Below are 19,775 nucleotides of genomic sequence, written 5' to 3' on the forward strand. Positions count from 1 at the left end.
GCTGAGTGATCAATAGACCTCCAGTGGTGGTGGTGTTGGGATGCAAGTTGCAGCTTCTATCCCCCTTCTCATCAGGGGCTGAGTGATCAATAGACCTCCAGTGGTGGTGGTGGTGTTGGGTTGCAAGTTGCAGCTTCAATCCCCCTTCTCATCAGGGGCTGAGTGATCAATAGACCTCCAGTGGTGGTGGTGTTGGGTTGCAAGTTGCAGCTTCAATCCCCCTTCTCATCAGGGGCTGAGTGATCAATAGACCTCCAGTGGTGGTGGTGTTGGGATGGTTGCAGCTTCAATCCCCCTTCTCATCAGGGGCTGAGTGATAAATAGACCCCCAGTGGTGGTGGTGTTGGGTTGTAAGTTGCAGCTTCAATCCCCCTTCTGAGTGATACTACAAAGCAAATGTGGGGTGACCTCCATCTTCAAAGGTACGCACGAGTGATTATCTCCTCCCTCTGCCGGGATGTGGGTGCAATAAACTCATTGTCTATTCATGTGAGTAATATCCATCTTTCCATTGTATTTAAGTCTATTTATTTGCTCCAAGTATTTTTGTCATCAGGTTGAAGTAACAGAATCTGGAATGATAAAAATCTGTAAATAACTGTTCAAAAGTATTTAAGATAACTCAGGTTCCAATATTTAATAGATTTTATACTGCTAAACACTTTCAAAGCCCATTTATTAAAATATAAAGTATTAAGATTTAATAAAAAAAACATTACCAAAAAATTTTGTACAAGTGGCAATACATTTACTCAAACATAATTGCAGTATTACAAGGAAAGATTTAAACCTACAATATTTGAACTATTGGGTTGAAGTTGGGTAAGTTTTTCTCCAATTTTTGTATCTTTTGTACTAAAGTAATATTTGGGTAAGACTATAAAACCAGATTAATTAAATCGATGGGTCAAACAAGATTTCAAATAACAAATGGAGACTCACAATATCAATTTAATATGGTAGGAAGTAACTTTATTTGATGCCCCATCTACACTTTATATCTGAAGTGATTTGAATGTAACTATATTTGAGATGGTGCCCATGCCCTATTGATGGGCATAAAAGATGTAAGTTGACAATATTGTGGCTTAACAACTGGCACTTCCTCCACGACCTGGAGAGGAATGTGTATTTAGTAGTAGTAATACTATCATGGCATATATACTTTATATACCTGCCTCCTAAAACACTACCTTAGTACATAGGATATTTTCATAATGGATTACTTATATTTTCATAATGGATTACTTAAGTTACAAGCAACAGGCCAGGTATCAAGATCAGCCAGGTCATCAGCAACCATTACTTAATAAAAAAAAAAAAAAAAGGAAGAGTGCCTTTCTTTTTTAGGCTCAAAAATCAAAGGAAGAGTAAGAGGGGTATAATGAAATCTTCAAAGAACCCCACAATACACATCAAAGTCTTAACAGTGTGGATGCTTAGGCCCAGAAAAAATGGGCAGAGAAGCTGTTCAGCATCGAGGTTCAACTATAAGGGTGCACTTTAGCAGTTTCCCTATTGTAAAGTTGAAGTAGTTGGCAAGCTAGATGGAAAAACTGAAGTGAGAATGGAGGCAAAATAGAAGAGAAAAAAAGGGGTGCTGCTATAGACCATTCAGAAAAATCTTGTGTTGAAAGACTTTAGTAGCCAAAAGAGTAGTGATGTGGCAGAAATAACAGCACACAAACACCTAACCTGACTTGAGACTAACAGTTTTTTTAAATGTGACCAAAGAAACAAGATCCAAACAACATCCTAACAAGCAAGCTGAAGGAGTCTCCAGACAAATCTGCTTTAATGGTATCTTACCCATTGAGTAAAAATCAATGTAATGGAATATACATTAAAAAATTGAAGGAATACAAACCTCAATTTCTCCAAATCATTCAAACTAGGATTAGATCAAAGAATTTTTGCCCTTAAGTTCAAACACTAGGTCATGGGGGGACATTGTGCACATGCACACTAGGAAAAAATTCCAAATTTGCAATATTAACATTTTGAGGTTGGACACAAAGATGGAAGAAAAAAATCATGAAGAGAAGTATAACAAAGCTAGAAAGTCCGTGCAATTAAGGGCTAAAACAGTATAAATTGATGCTTAAAGGCCACACGTGAATGGCAGAGCCAAGGAACAGTGAGTGTGTCCTCGCTAGCAGGACAATGCTGAGGAGTCATTAGGTAGACCTATAGGCTCCACTCTATCTTAGCTCACAAGAATGGTGAGGTTGCAGATGTAGAGAAGCTATCAAGTTTGAGCAGGACTCCAACTTCCGTCTGGCAGATTACAGCCAAGGACGTTTTCAATAGGCAACCACAAGATTAAATCTTAAAAGTCAAAATATGCAAATTGATTAAAACTTGAAGAATTATGAAAAAAACCTGGTGTATTTTTGGGGGCAAATGTACTGTGTAGTCCCCAAGGACTCTTCTGGTAAAGGCTTGAACAGGCAATCCTATCACCAATCTTCTTGGGGACCACACTACACCTCAGCAATTGTACCGTAGGTTTTTCCTTTGCCAAAAGCCATTTTGTAATATATCAAAAACTGTATTAGTGTTTTTCAGTGCTAAAATTATTAGAGAACTAAAGAATTGCACTCTAAACCTTTGCCAGTTAAATTTTTTAAATGGTGACCATAACTTAGCAGAATGTTACCAAGCAATCTTCAATCTGAACCTAGAGAAAAGTAACGAATCCTACTATCAAATCTATAGTTGCTGCAAAAGAGTACCTCCTTGCTTGTTGATGTAGGATACTACTGTGGTGTTGTCGCTCATCACCACCACAGTGACTTGCCAGGTACTGTTGGAACTGTTGAAGGGCCAGAAAGACGGCCTTCATCTTTAGGAGATTTATGTGGAGGTACTTTTCTGACTCTGACCAGAGGCCTGAGGTCGTGTGGTGCAGCATGTGAGCCCCCACCCTTTTTTTTGTATACACAAAAATGTAAGCCAAGGGTTTTTATCTATAGTTCATGAACTTTGCACTTAAGGAAATGTCATTAAATTGATACAACTTGAGTAAAGCCCCACAGATACACAATGAACTAAAAGTAGAGAGATTGGACAGGAAATAGGGAGTTGCAGCTTTTAATTATTGTCACTGAAACCAGAGGAGTGGATAGGGTTGGTGGAAAAATTATAATCTTCCATCCAAGGTTTCATAAGTTTAATCATTGAAAAATGTATCTCTTAATATGCTGTTTTAAAAACAAGGGTTGTGACTTGCGAGTCAAGATGATCAATGTAGCTACAAATCTTTCATCTGTTCTTTTGATTATATGCGCTAACTAATGCAAATTAACTTGAAAATATGCTACCAGGAAAGTCAATAAATATTTTTCACACTGATTATAATTAAATTTTAGACATTTCCTGGATAAAAACATTAAGATTCTATTTTCAACATTATATAGGACCTGGAAATAATGATAAACTTCAACTCCCTGGAAAATCGACCCTTTAAAAGCTTACTCATAAGTTTGGTTACCTATATATAATTACCTAACTTTTGTTTGAATATAATTCAATGAGCAACAAAATCAACTTCCATATAATTTTTGGTATATGAAAAAAAATCAAAATAAGCATCACCTTTATCCAGCAGCAATATTTTCCAATCACTTCTGTCCAACTTTTCAAAATCTCAGCATGTTAAATTTAGTCACCTCAGCAGCTGCATAGTAACTGACAGTTATCCTTTAAAAATTTGGCATTGTGATGACATCAGTATTGAGTTTCCTTCAATTCATACATACCAGCACCCTGAAATAAGATGAAATGGTTAATATAGGTACATTCATTAAATTCATATTCATATCACAATTTGCTTTAAGCACAACCATTCAACACTATCTAGCCTCCAATTTTACAAATGAGGCTAGTACCAGCAACATTTCAACATCAGTTTCTCCTTTTACAGCCCATTATTAATCATACCTAATGTGTTTCTTCATGTACCATTCCTCCCTATGACTTTCTGGGCCCTACAGGTGTGCTCTTACCCTGATATTTCCTTGGAAGGGTTGCCATAAGTAATATAACCTCTATCTTAGTCCTTCCGAGTTAAACAAGTTAAATTTTATTCTTTCAATCTCCCTGACAGGTCTCAAAATAGTAAACCAAGTTGTCATTCATACTGCCAGAATTTCTCATCCCCCTAGCATCCCAAGGAAGAAGGAATGAAAGGTTTCATTTGATGGACACTTGAGGTGCAGCTGCTTCAAGTCAACAACAGTAAGGGAAGATACAGCCAAAAAAAACTAAAAAATTTCCTTACCGACAGAAGTAGAGATTCTTCAAAGAGTGGCAACTTGCCAGGGCATCTAGGGGAAGGGGAAACTATCTTTTAAATCTTACTTTAAGAGGGAGAATGATTATAAGAATTAACAAAAATCAAAATTAGTTAACATAGAACATTTTTTGACTGACCTTATTAAAGACCCAATTAGCTTTTATGGGATTTTTCCAAAAATGACAGCAGCGAACTTACTCCGAAACATCAACACTACCCTCCTCCGAAGGGATGGTACTGTACCTCAATGATACGAAGGACTTTGTATATAGCAAGAATATAATCACACCAAACAGCCAACATGCCTTTCTTTAGAAACCAGCCCATCACTGGAATCCATCGGCTAATTTCTTTTGTGCGAGTGAATGTCCTCCATATCAATTTTAAGAATATCTACCAGTATCTCTAAGAATCAAACATTATCGAGTAGTTAGCAAAACTACCAAAGCACCCACAATTAGTCTTGAGAACTCCAATCACAGCAAGTGCAATTCCTTCTCAATTCAGACACTAAAAAGAGAAGAGAGGTTGGACAGACAGGTGTGAGAATGTTTTTGTAGGGAGATTGAAATAATCTTAAGAGTATTTGAGACATTCCAAGTAAAAAATATACTGCTTTCTGAAAGAACTATTACCCCTCACAAGGTTTCAACACTGAAAATTATGTAGATCAACCCTTAACAAAAACGCTGCCAGAAGCTCTTGTCGATGGCCAGCCCGTTACAGGTAGGCCTTTGTAATAAAATACCATTACACCAATTAAGGCTTTTTCCTCTAAATTTTAGATACAGTACTGGTACAAGCCAGTGCTCAGACAACTGCAAAGAATTTCAAATATACATTAAATTTATTTTTCAATATACATTACATTTATTTTCTAACCCTTTTACCCCAAAAGGACGTACTGGTACGTTTCACAAAAGCCATCCCTTTACCCCCATGGACGTACAAAAAAATGCTATAAAAATTTGTTTTTCATATTTTTTGATTATTTTGAGAAAATTCAGGCATTTTCCAAGAGAATGAGACCAACCTGACCTCTCTATGACAAAAATTAAGGCTGTTAGAGCAATTTAAAAAAAATATACTGCAAAATGTGCTGGGAAAAAAATAACCCCCTGGGAGTTAAGGGTTGGAAATTTCCAAATACCCCGGGGGTAAAACGGTTAAAAGATATTCTGTAGTCTTGTACTGTATGGTACTGGACTCATTTAACTTAGGCTAATACAGAAACATCTACTATACTCTTTAGCATTCACAATCAAACTTATTGAAATACATCTACCATACAAACCTTACCTATACTTCTCCTTAGACAGCTCAGGTGGTGGAATTAATCCCAAAGGGACAGTAACTGCATATAATGCCTGTCCTAAGTATGAAAACAATACATAAAGATAACCTCGGACATCAGAACGATCACTTCATTTATCCTTTATCATCACCGCCGTATAGACCATTTGGATTATTTTAATGAGAGGACCTTCTCGTACGTCACTGGAAAAAAAAACCTTTAAATACCAGCACTGCATTTGCAATGATTCATAATAAAGATTAAAGTTTTCTACAAACTTAAATACAGAAAACTAAACAATTGGTGCACTTACAGGATATTAAATAAAAAGGGATTTAGGATTAAGCAAAAACCTACTCATTTTAAAGGTTAAGTTACAGAAATTTAAGGTGATCGCAATCCAAAATTTATTTCAAGTTCCCAATACAAAGAACTTTTTTCATACAATACTTTGCAAATACATTATAGTAGGAAGAAGGAAAGTAATTCATTCTAGATCTGGTGAGTTAACACGTGGGCGTGTAGGAAACCTACGACGATTGAAGCGTTGGCGTTGAAAACGCTTGCGCGCAGGCGACGAATCGCGCGGGCGCATAAGTAGAGCCCAGGGATGCCTGTGAGTGCCTGTGCGATAACCTAGGTATCTCCTGGGCGGCATGGTGAAGTGGAGGCACTGCGAGTCCAGAAGAACCTGTGAGCGCCTGTGCGCTAGCGAAGGAACTTCTTGAACTGCGTGACGAGGCAGGAACCAGGAGATAGTAGGAGTGTAGTTGCGTAGTTGCGTGGCCAGGAGAAATGCGCGGCTAGACGTATGAGAGATCGTCGGCGAGGAGGCGAAGGAATAACTACTTGCCTGCGCCCAGATCCGAAGATCATGGGCGCGTGGGCGAACGATGCCGCGTATGCGCATATCAGGAAGGGGGCGCAGATGTGTGCTGGCGAGCAGGTGCACGAGGAGTTCAGTGAAGAACAACCTCCCTGCTTGCGCCCAGATCCGGAGATCGTGGGAGCGAGGGCGAACGTTGGCGCGCAATGCGCACATCAGGAAAGGGTGATCAGATGTGCGCTGGCGAGCAGGCGATCGTGGGCGTTCAGGAGTTCGTAGGCGCGCATGGCGCGTAGCCGCACAGAAGGTCTCAGAAGAGTTGGCCATCAGGAGTTGATTCAGCAGAAGTCTGGTCCACAGCAGGAGACTTGTGCCCAGATCCGGAGATCGTGGGCGCGAGGGCGAACGTTGGCGCTCATTGCGCACAGCAGGAACATTTGCGAGCTACTGCGCGCGAGCGCGCAGTAGAATGAGGTTACACAGGTAAAAAAACCTGGCACCAAAGGGCTTACTCACATGTGAGATAAGCCCTTAGCCCCGAAGGGACCGGTGCCCGTTTGGAAAACGGGGTGGAGGCGCCGAAGATAAGAAGATCTGGCAGGTGTCGAAGATCGCGAATGAACTGCTGATAGGTCTAGAGAAGCAGCATCAACTGTCTGTTCTCGTCGAGGAGGATCCTCTGCGGGTGAAGATGAGGACGACCACGGACAGGAGCACCATCATCAGTCCTCCGAAGAGAAGTCTGTCAGTGAACTCCCCCAAGGGGGAAAGACACTCGCAGGAGACACCGTTGGACTCAGCTGCCCCCTTGAAGATGTCCGGGGGTGGGGGTGGGGGTGGGGGTGGGGGCACTGAGCCTTCAGGAACAGCAGCAGGGGAGTCCTCCGAAGAGGAGTCTCTATGAGTGTCCTTTCTCCCGAATGAGAGGGATGCGTAGAAGAGACAGGAAGAACTGATGAAGGCACCCCTTAGGGCTGTTGGATCAGCAAGCTGACCATAAAGAGCAACCCTCCGAAGAGGAGCTCCTGCAGTTGCTCAGCCCCTTGAGCATAGCTGCAAGTGCAACCGCTCAGCACCAAGAGCATAATCATACGAACACCATGGTCCGGCCTTGCAACCGCTCAGCCCCTTGAGCATGGTTTCAAAAGCGGTAGCTCAGCACCAAGAGCATAACCGCCCGAGGACCAGAAAAAAATTAAGGTAGGAGAAGAAATCCCCATGAAGGGGAAAAAACTCATACCTGGGAAGGGAACCTCCCTCGGAAGGGAAGAACCCACCCAGGAGGCGAACCTCCTGAGGGTTCTATATGAACTAAGGAGCCGACAGGTCACGGGAGAACTTCTAGAAGAAGGGACACGCCCATGACGAAGTCGTAGAGGCGGCGGCAATGGCACACTCCCCAGGCCCCAACAGGACAGCTCTGCTTTGTAGGCACATTAGGCAAACGAAAAACTAGATAGTTAACTGTGAAAATAAAACAATTAGTTAACATTAATTCCCCCATGGGAACTCCGAAGAAGAACCCCAGCGGGAAAATAATATAAGAATTACACACAGGAATGCGCCCTCCTCCCCCACTGACACTCACGGGAAGGAGGGGGGGGGGGAAGGCGGAGAACTGTAACAAAACAGAATTATAACAATTATAAATATGTAATTCAACCAAGAATGTTACTAATAGTAAGAACGAATGAACCCCGAAGGGAAGCGTTCTACACAGAGGCTGAAAAGTTAACAAACAATTAGATTTAAATAAAAAAAATAATTGAGACAAAATAAACGGAAGCAATTCAACCCGCAACGGGAAGGAAGCTACCGTAATACGTAGTTGTAATAAAAGGGTGAACGAACTCAAGGAGAGAGAGAGAGACCGTAGTCAAACAAAACTCCCAATTTCCCCATAGGGAAGGAGGAACAGCGGAGAAACATATTAGTAAGTAAAGTCCAGCGATGACAATTCCCCACGGCACCCGCCGAAGGGAGACCGAAGGACCAAGGGAGAGATCGCGACCCATGAAAAGTCACTGTAGTGGCCTGAGACCACACGGAGAAGAGTCGTACAATGAGTGGACTTCCTACACACACACACAGCACAAACACTGAAAAGGAAACTTACTGTATTTCTTTACTCAAATATATACATAAACATAAGAATGTTTACATATATATTAAGTATAAGAAAAGTAAGTTATTAGTAAGACAAAGCATTAATGGCTGCCATGCGAGGACGGAACAGACGTGTCTGTTCATTGTCCGACCCAAATGTGAAGTGAAGCAGTTCACCGGTGTGTCATGGGGGAGGGGTAACTAGCTACCACTCCCCTACCCCCCTGCTAATTAGCGCGGGGGTATTACACCCTCGTTAAATTCCAATGTCTCGTCCTTTCAGCTACGCCGAAAGTAAACCCTATGTAAATAGCGTGGTTTGTATTTGGGTTACGGAACAAATACCGCTTTCTGAAAGCACACTTACCCCTCACAAGGATTCAACACTGAAAATTATGTAGACCAACCCTTAACAAAAAGGCTGCCAGAAGCTCTTGTTGATGGGCAGCCCGTTAAAGGTAGGCCTTTGTAATAAAATACCATTACACCAAGTAAGGCATTTTCCTCGAAATTTTAGATACGGTACTGGCACAAGCCAGTTCTCATACAACTGCAAAGAATTTCAAATATACACAAATTTATTTTATAATATACATTAAATTTATTTTCTAAAACATATTCTGTAGTCTTATACTGTATAGTACTAGATTAATTTAACTTAGGCCAATATAAAAACATCTACTTCACTCTTTGGCATTCACAATCAAACTTATTGAAATACATCTACCATACAAACCTTACCTATATTTCTTCTTAGACAGCTCAGGTGGTGGAATTAGTCCCAAAGGCACAGTGACTGCATATAATGCCTGTTCTAAGTATGAAGACAATACGTATAGCTAACCTCAGAAATCAGAACGATCACTTAATTTATCCTTCATCATCAGAGCTGCATGGAGCCTTTGGATTATTTTAATGAGAGGACCTTCTCGTACGTCACTGGAAAAAAAAAACTTTAAATGGCAGCACTGCATTTTCAAAGATTAACAATAAAGATTAAAGTTTTCTACAAACTTAAATACAGAAAACTAAACAACTGGTGCACTTACAGGATATTAAATAAAAAGTGATTTAGGATTAAGCAAAAACCTACTCATTTTAAAGGTCAAGATACAGAAATTTAAGGTGATCGCAATCCAAAGTTTATTTCCAAGTTCAATACAAAGAACTTTTTTCATACAATACTTTGCAAATACATTATAGTAGGAAGAAGGAAAGTAATTCTTTCTAGATCTGGTGAGACAATTTCAAACATTTCTGAAATAGGTAGAACCAGTTGTGCATCAATGAAACCTACATTCTAAAACAGATTCTATAGGATAGGAGTTTAAATAATTTAGCACAGAGGCAACAGTTTGCATTGGACCACACAATCTGGTAACTCTTAAAAGCCATAGAATGTATAAAAAATTTCAAAAAATCATTGAAGCTCAAAAAGCTTACAGCAATAACAGCAGGGAACAGACTTAAGAAAATTAACCAGTATTTGAGCATTGTTTGCAAAACAGCTCCAGGCCCAAAAAACTTTAAAACTTTAACAGTTTTCATGAACTGAGACTTTAAGTATACACACATGACAGTTCACTCTAAAAGCTTCAAAATATGACAAATTCCTAGGAAATTTTTATTTTTCCTAACTATACAAACCTTAGCTATTTAATATGGGTAATTACTTTCGGCGTAGCTGAGATGACGAGCCATTAGAATTTTAACGAGGGTTTACTACCCCACCACTAGTTAGCGGGGGGTAGGGAGGGTAGCTTTCTAACCCCCCCACCCTCACACACACCTGTGCTTGAGCTCACTTTGCTTAGAGGTAGGACTTCACGGGGGATAGGGCTGGCGGGCAAGTTTGATGAAATAGCTAAGGTTTGTATAGTTAGGAAAAATACAAATTACCTACGAATTTGTCATTTGTTCCGTAACTGAAATACAAACCACGCTATCTAATATGAGTGACTCACCACTTAGTAAGGGTGGTAAGTCCCAGCCAGTACTGGCTTTTGGCTTTGCCCGGAGACTCAGTATCTGAGTGTGTCAGCACTCAACAATAAGGAGTCCCTGCACCTCGCTAGAACCTTGCTGCGCAAGGGCTGCGGCCTACATAAGCTGTGTGTGAAGGTCTGAAGTGTGACTCGTCCTAGGAAGTTGACCTGTAGTCCTTTAGATGGAAACTTTAGGCTAGGACTCTCCCAATACCACCTCGTCAGGGTTTGGGGACGTGACAGTATTGGCTTAATACTAGGAACACAAGGAAACATGGTTTACCTGCAGTGGTTTGAGGTCAGCTGTGCAGAGAACCCAGGATGCTGCTTTCCCCAAGGGGAAGATGAAGAAAAGAATAAGGGCCAGACAAACCTTTTCATTCATGCACACTAAGACTGGGTAACAATGCCCTCAACCTTACTTATCCATTAAGGAGCCTGAGGTTTAAACCAGCTTTTGTGCAGCCACCACAGGGCCGATAGAGAACGTATCGAGTCTCCTGTGGGTCACGTCTTGCAGGTAGTGGGCTGTGAAGGTCGTCTGACGCTTCCACACCCCCGCTTGTAGAACCTGTGTCACTGAAAAGTTCTTCTTGAAGGCTAGGGACGTAGCTACGTCCCTGACATCATGTGCTCTGGGGCGACGTGACGGAGGAGGGTCAGGATTCAGGGACAGATGGATTACCCTACGAATCCATGCTGAGATAGTATTCTTGGTAACCTTCCTCTTTGTTCTCCCAGTGCTAACAAACAATGCCTGCACTTGGGGACGAACTTCAGCCATTCTTTTGAGATACAGCCTCAGACTCCTTACTGGGCACAGTAGGTCTGGGTCATCTGTTACAGAACCAAGATTCAAAATCTGTAAAGAGTCGAACCGAGGGTCCAGCACTCCCGGATTCTGAGTCTTAGCAACAAACTCAGGGACGAATCTGAACGTTACCTCGTCCCATCCCCTTGAATGGGGGATGTCATACGAGAGACCATGAAGTTCACTGACTCACTTGGCCGAGGCCAAAGCTAGTAGGAACACCGTCTTCCAAGTTAGGTGGCGATCTGAAGCCTGGCGTAATGGTTCGTAGGGAGGTCTCTTAAGAGACCTGAGAACTCTAACTACGTTCCATGGGGGTGGTCTCACTTCCAACTGAGGGCATGTAAGTTCCTAACTTTGTATGAGTAGGGAAAGTTCCAGCGAAGAAGAAATGTCCACTCCTTTGAGCCTGAAGGCTAGACTTAAAGCTGAGCACCAGCCTTTCACTGCCGAGACTGAAAAACGCATTTCTTCTCGCAACTACACGAAGAACTCCCCTATTGCTGGAATAGTGGCATCGAGTGGAGTGAGAGCCCTTCCACGACACCAACCACAGAAACTTGCCACTTTGCCTAGTAGACCCCTGCGGATGACCTTCGCAGGTGTACAGACATCCTGTTCGCAACCTGTTGCGAAAATCCCCTCTCTGTGAGGAGATGCTGGATAGTCTCCAGGCGTGAAGTCGAAGCGAATCTACGGCTTTGTGAAAGATGTTGGCGTGTGGTTGTTTGAGTAGCTCGTGTCGTGGAGAAAGTTCTCTCGGAAGTTCCGTTAGGAGTAGCAGGTGGTCTGGAAACCATTCCGCGTGATGCCATAGCGGAGCTATAAGGGTCATTGAGAGATTGACCAATATTTTGGTCTTGTTGAGTACCCTCCTCATCAGAGAGAACGGGGGAAAGGCGTAAACGTCGATGTTGTCCCACCATTGTTGGAAGGCATCCTGCCAGAGTGTCTTGGGATCCGGGACTGGGGAGCAGTACAGCGGGAGCTTGAAGTTCAGTGCTGTAGCAAACAGATCCACAGCTGGGGAACCCCACAAAGTCAGGACTTTGTTGGCTACTAGATGATCCAAAGACCACTCAGTACTCACTATCCGAGACGCTCCGCACAGACTGTCGGCGAGCACATTCCTCTTGCCTGGAATGAAGCGAGCCGTTAGTGGAATTGAGTGGACTTCAGTCCATCTCAGTATCTCTACTGCGAGATGGGATAGCTGCTCTGAAAAGGTACCTCCCTGCTTGTTGATGTAAGCCACTACTGTGGTGTCGCTCTTCACCACCACACTGACACCAGCCAGGTAATGTTGGAACTGTTGAAGGGCCAGGAATACGGCCTTCATTTCTAGCAGATTTATATGGAGGCACTTTTCTGATTCTGACCAGAGGCCTGAGGACCTGTGGTGCAGAGTGGACCCCCCACACTTTCTTTGAGGCGTCCGAAAACAGCATCAAATCTGGGGGGAGGGCGAGAAGATCCACTCCCCTTCATAGGTTCTCATCTGCACCCACCACTGAAGGTCCGCAGGACCCATAGGGATCTTAAATATCAAAATATGCAGATTGATTAAAACTTAAAGAATTATGCAATAAACCTGGTGTATTTTAGGGGGCAAATGTACTGTGTAGTCCCCAAGGACTCTTCTGGTAAAGGCTTGAAAGGGCAATCCTATCACCAATCTTCTTGGGGACCACACTACACCTCAGCAAATGTAGGTTTTTCCTTTGCCAAAAGCCATTTTTTAATATATTAAAAACTGTATTAGTGTATTTCAGTGCTAAAATGATTAGAGAACTAAAAAATTGCACACTAAACCTTTGCCACTTGAATTTTTTTAATGGTGACCATAACTTAGCAGAATGTTACCAAGCCATCTTCAATCTGAACCTAGAGAAAAGTAATGAATCCTATTATCATATCTATACAGTACCTATACTTGTATATACAAAAATGTAAGCCAAGGGTTTTTATCTATAGTTCATGAACTTTGCACTTAAGGAAATGTCATTAAATTTATACAACTTGAATAAAGCCCCACAGATGCACAATGAACTAAAAGTAGAGGGATTGGAGAGGAAATTGAGAGTTGCAGCTTGTAATTGTTGTCACTGAAACCAGAGTGAGTGGATAGGGTTGGTGGAAAAATTATAATCTTCCATCCAAGGTTTCCTAAGTTTAATCATTGAAAAATGTATCTTTTTTAATATGCTGTTTTAAAAACAAGGGTTGTGACTTGCGAGTCAAGATGATCAGTGTAGCTACAAATCTTTCATCTGTTCTTTTGATTATATGCGCTAACTAATGCAAATTAACTTGAAAATATGCTACCAGGAAAGTCAATGAATATTTATCACACTGACTATAATTAAATTTTAGACATTTCCTGGATAAAAACATTAAGATTCTATTTTCAACATTATATAGGACCTGGAAATAATGATAAACTTTAACTCCCTGGAAAATCAACCCTTTAAAAGCTTACTCGTAAGTTTGGTTACCTATATATAATTATCTAACTTTTGTTTGAATATAATTCAATGAGCAACAAAATCAACTTCCATATAATTTTAGGTATATGAAAAAAATCAAAATATGCATCACCTTTATCCAGCAGCAATATTTTCCAATCACTTCTGTCCAATTTTTCAAAATCAAAGCATGTTAAATTTAGTCACCTCAGCAGCTGCATAGTAACTGACAGTTATCCTTTAAAAATTTGGCATTGTGATGACATCAGTATTGAGTTTCCTTCAATTCATACATGCCAGCACCCTGAAATAAGATAAAATGGTTAATATAGGTTCATTCATTAGTTCATATATTTATATCAATTTGCCTTAATGGCAACCATTCAACACGCTTAGCCTCCAATTCTACAAATCAGGCTAGTATCAGCAACACTTCCATTAGAGTTTCTCCTTTTAGTGTCCAATATTAAACATACCTTGTGTGTTTCTTCATGTACCATTGCTCCCTATGACTTTCTGGGCCCTACATGTGTGCTGTTAACCTGATATTCCCTTGGCAGGGTTACCTTAAGTAATATAACCTCTTAGTTCTCCAGAGTTAAAAAAGTTAAATTTTATTCTTTCAATCTCCCTGACAGGTCTCAAAATAGTAAACCAAGTTGTCATTTATACTGCCAGAATTTCTCATCCCCCTAGCATCCCGAGGAAGATAAAATGAAAGGTTTCATTTGATGGACACTTGAGGTGCAGGTGCTTCAAGTCAACAACAGTAAGGGAAGATACAGCCAAAGAAAAGTAAAAATTTTCCTGACCGACAGAAGAGATTCTTCAAAGAGTGGCGACTTGCCAGGGCATCTAGGGGAAGGGGAAACTATCTTTCAAATCTTACTTAACATAGAAAATTTTTTGACTGACCTTATTAAAGACCCAATTAGCTTTTATGGGATTTTTCCACCAATGACATCAGTGAGCTAACTCCTGAACATCCACACACTACCCTACCCCGAAGTGATCGTACTTTACCTCAATAATACGAGGGACTTTGTATATAGCAAGAATATAATCATCACCCCTCTAATCATACCAAACTGCCGACATGCCTTTCTTTAGAAACCAGCCCACCACTGGAATCCATGGGCTAATTTCTTTTGTGCGAGTGAATGTCCTCCATATCAATTTTAAGAATATCTACCAGTATCTCTAGGAATCAAACATTATCGAGTAGTTAGCACAACTACCAAAGCACCCACAATTAGTCTTGAAAACTCCAATCACAGCAAGTGCAATTCCCTCTCAATACACACACTAAAAAAAGAGAGGTTGGACAGACAGGTGTGAGAATGTTTTTGTATGGAGATTGAAATAATTTTAAGAGTATTTGAGACATTCCGAGTCAAAAATATGACATTCGTAGATAATTTGTATTTTTCCTAACTATGCAAACCTTAGCTATTCAATAGGGGTATTACTTTCGGCGTAGCTAAAATGATGAGCCATTAATTTTTAATGAGGGTTTACCACCCCCACCGCTAGTTAGCGGGGGTAGGGGAGGGTAGCTAGCTCCCCCCCCCCTCACACACCTGTGCTTGAACTCACTTTGCTTGGAGGTAGGACTTCAAGGGGGGATAGGGCTGGCGGGCAAGTTTGGTTAAATAGCTAAGGTTTGTATAGTTAGGAAAAATAAAAATTATCTACGAATGTCATTCGTTCCGTAACGAATACAAACCACGCTATTTAATAGGGGTGACTCGCCCATTACGAAGGGTGGACGTCCCAGCCAATCTGGCTTTGGGCTTTGCCGGTGGGCTCGTTATTTGAGTGTGTAAGCACCCAAGAAATGAGGAGTTCCTGCACCTCGCTAGAACCTTGCTACGCAAGGACTGCGGCCTACGCAAGCTGTGTGTGAAGGTATGAAGAAGTGAGACTCGTCCTAGGAAGTTGTTCTGAAGTTCTTTAGATGGAAACTTGTAGACTAGGCCTTTCCCAATACCACCTCGTCAGGGTATGGGGACGTAACAGTATTAACCTTAATACTGTACTAGGAACACAAGGGAGCATGGTTTACCTGCAGTGGTTTGAGGTCAGCTATGCAGAGAACCTAGGATGCTGCATTCCCCAAGAGAGGGGATGATGAAGAAAAGAATAAGGGCCAGTCACACCTTTTCATTCATGCAGACTAAGACAATGCCCTCAACCTTCTGCTACTTGTCCAATAAGGATATTGAGGTTTTAAACCAGCTGTTGTGCCGCCACCACAGGGCCGATAGCGAACGTATCGAGTCTCCTGTGGGTCACGTCTTGCAGGTAGTGGGATGTGAATGTTGTTTGACGTTTCCACACCCCCAGCTTGAAGAACCTGCGTCATTGAAAAATTTCTTTTGAAGGCCAGGGACGTAGCTATGCCCCTGATATCATGTGCTCTAGGGCGACGTGACGGAGGACGGTCTGGATTCAAGGCCAGGTCAATGACCCTACGAATCCATGCAGAGATGGTGTTCTTGGTGACCCTCCTCTTAGTCCTTCCTGTGCTGACGATTAGTGCTGGCACATGAGGACGGGCTGCAGCTATTCTTTTTTTGAGGTACAGCCTCAAGCTCCTTATTGGGCATAGTAAGAGATGGTCTGGGTCATCTGTTACAGTACGGAGACTAGAAATCCAGGAGTCGAATCGAGGATCTGCCACTCCAGGATTCTGAGTCTTAGCAATAAACTCGGGGACGAAGCTGAACGTTACTTCCCCCCATCCCCTTGAATGGGCGATGTCATACGAGAGACCACGAAGTTCGCCGACTTGCGTGGCCGAGGCCAAAGCTAGCAGGAATACCGTCTTTCAGGTTAGGTAGCGATCTGATGCCTGGCATAATAGTTCATAGGGAGGTCTCTTAAGAGACCTGAGAACTCGATCCACGTTCCATGGGGGAGGTCTTACTTCCGACTGAGGGCAGGTAAGTTCATAACAACGTATGAGTAGAGAAAGTTCTAGCGATGAAGAAATGTCCACGCCTTTCAGCCTGGAGGCTAGATTTAAGGCTGAGCGATAGCCTTTCACTGCCGAGACTGAAAGGCGCATTTCTTCACACAAATACACGAGGAACTCTGCTACTGTTGGACTAGTGGCATCGAGTGGAGAGATACCCCTTCCATGACACCAACCACAGAAGACTCGCCACTTTGCCTGGTAGACTGCAGCCGAAGACTTTCGTAGGTGTCCAGACATCCTGACAGCAACTTGTTGCGAAAATCCTCTCTCAGAGGGGAGATGCTGGATAGTCTCCAGGCTTGAAGTCGTAGTGAACCTACGGCTTTGTGGAAGATGTTGGCATGTGGTTGTTTGAGTAGATTGTGTCGTGGAGGGAGTTCTCTTGGTAGCTCCGTTAGGAATTGCAGAAGGTCCGGGAACCATTCCACGAGATGCCATAGCGGAGCTATGAGGGTCATTGAAAGAATGACCGATGTTCTGGTCTTGTTGAGTACCCTCCTCATCAGACAGAACGGGGGAAAGGCGTAAACGTCAAGGTTGTCCCACCGTTGTTGGAAAGCATCTTGCCAGAGAGCCTTGGGGTCTGGGACTTGTTGTATACTCGAGTCGTTTGTTGTATAATTATGTATGTCCGCTCGATGGTAATGGTTGTTTATTGTTGTTATGGGGAACTGCTGTTAAGGTTTTATTATGGTTTGTACTGTTAACGTTTTCTGATGCTTTCTATATAACAGCGAGTCTAGTTTCTGTAACTGAATTGTCAGTATCACTATGGATCCTTGTCTGGGAATAAACTGCACTTAAAATATACCTCAACGTTTATTTGGACCTGGAATGATATATTACATGGCGCAGTGTCTCGAGGTCTACGTGGCGAAATACACCGTTGGAAAGGAAGACTTGCAATGGATACTGCATTGAAACTTGGCGAAGAGGCACTCCTTTTAACGAAAGAGGACATTCAGCAGCTTACTCGTGACGAGATTGTGAATTATCTCCGTGTTTTGGATGTGTCTTTCAGCCCCAAGGATAGTACAGTGAGACTGAACAGTCTCCTCCAAGGTGCTATTAGAAATGCTAAAAGGACTGAAACGGATGACGGAAGCATGAAACACGAGGACGCAAATACAGGTTCAAATGATTCAATGATAATCATGTTGCAAATGCTACAACAGCAGATGAAACTTCAGGAGGATCGAATTTTGCGCGAGCAGGAACGTCGGGATCGTGAGCAGGAACGTCGGGATCGTGAGCAGGAACGTCGGGATCGTGAACAGGAACGTCGTGATCGTGAACTTACTGCTCTTCTTAACCGATTTGGACCTACTACTCCTAGTGGGGCAGAAGATAATCCTGGGGACCCCTGTCGAAATATTCCTGCGAAAATTTCTATACGGCCTCCAGAGTTGCTTGAGGATGGTGTTACCTTAAAATCATTTAAAAGGTGGGAAGCCAGTTGGAAGAACTATGCTCAAGTTGCAAAGCTGAGTGAGAAACCTAGGGAGGATCAAATAGCCACCTTTTGGTCGTTTTGCAAGCCTGATTTCCTACAAAGGGTTCGTCATGCGGTTGAGATTCCTTTAGACACGGCTTTGTCGCTGAATGAGATAATTGAGCAAATCAAAAAGTATTTCAAGGACCAGCGGAACGTTGCAGAGGACAGATACAAATTGGTCAGAAAAAAGCAAGATGCTGGCGAATCTTTTGATGACTTTTCAGTTGATCTTCGTGAGCGAGCAGAGGACGCCAACCTTGCAGATATGACTTCTGATGAGTGGATCACTACTCTCATTGTATCTGGTGTACGAGACGAGGAAACGAGACAAGAGCTTTTAAGTAAAAAACCCACTCTTAGCCTTGCTGATACTATTTCCCTTTGCCGTAACCGCGAGTTAGCAGAGAGAGAAGACAAGCGTCTCAGTACAGAAAGTGCCATTAATGCAGCCGGATTCAAGCAGCGTGGTAGAAGCAGGAGTACTAACCGAAGAATTCACCATGGATCACCTAAAGAGCGACTGAAATGTCGGAAGTGCGGTTTTCCACCTCACCAAACTGGCAGATTGTGTCCTGCAGTAGGGAAAACCTGCCACTATTGTGGATTCTCTGGACATTTTAGTAAAGTTTGCGAAAAACAAAAGAAGGGAAAAGAAGCTGCACTGTCACCAAAATTTGGAAAGTTAAAACACATGGCAGAAATTTTGTTTCGTGGCCAGGAACGGCCAGTACTCCCCATTGAATTTCACCACCCGAAGACAGGTTATCTTGCTAAGATGAATGCGATTGCTGATACAGGTGCCCAGATGACTGTTGCTGGCATGGGGATGTTGCATTCTCTTAGACTACAGAGGAAGGACCTGCAGAATTATGAGGAACACCTTGTGAGTGTTAATGGGAAGAGACTGAGAATTATTGGCGGAATTGACTTGTTGCTGAAGATTGGTGATATGCATTGCGTGGAAAATGTAATATTTTGCAGAGATGTGAAGTTTGATGATATGTATCTATCCCTTCGTGCATGCAGGAACCTTGGTATTGTTCATGAAGACTTCCCTTTACCTGCAAAGAAGTTGGTTGAAGCTATTGATAAATCTGTTACTGCTCTAGGCCATAGTATAAAGTCCACTGACCGAGACATTGAAGTTATGGAAAAGCAGATATTGCAGACTTACAAAGAAGTTTTCAATATCAAAGGGCAATTGCAAACGATGAAAACACCACCAATGAAAATCCAACTCAAGGAAGATGCAAAACCTTTTGCAATATATGCTGCAAGGCCAGTGAGTTACCCACTACGTGAAGCAGTGAAGAAAGAACTGGAAGACATGATGAAACAGGGTATTATTGAACGAGTTGGAGATCAGCCAACAGAATGGTGTCATCCTATTGTTGTTGTCCCAAAGCCTACAGGTGGAATTAGAATGACGGTTGACCTTTCGAAGCTAAATTCTCAAGTCCATAGAATTGTACACAATGCTAAAATCCCACATGATGTCATAAATGAAGTTGTACTG

The 19,775-nt window shown here is 42.2% G+C and overlaps 1 long non-coding RNA gene across 1 annotated transcript in view; it reads right to left on the reverse strand.

The window, feature by feature from the left end:
- Positions 1-457: 457 nt before the first annotated feature.
- LOC137621182 (uncharacterized) overlaps positions 458-19,775 on the reverse strand; it is a 102,732-nt gene continuing 83,414 nt past the window's right edge. Inside the window, exons 7-9 of the long non-coding RNA XR_011040160.1 lie at positions 13,918-14,088; positions 3,598-3,768; positions 458-572 (exon numbers count right to left, since the gene is read on the reverse strand). This is a non-coding gene — a long non-coding RNA (uncharacterized lncRNA). The remainder of the gene's footprint in view (positions 573-3,597; positions 3,769-13,917; positions 14,089-19,775) is intronic.

The sequence above is a fragment of the Palaemon carinicauda genome, chromosome 27 (assembly GCF_036898095.1).
Source record: "Palaemon carinicauda isolate YSFRI2023 chromosome 27, ASM3689809v2, whole genome shotgun sequence".
Lineage (NCBI taxonomy): Eukaryota > Metazoa > Arthropoda > Malacostraca > Decapoda > Palaemonidae > Palaemon > Palaemon carinicauda.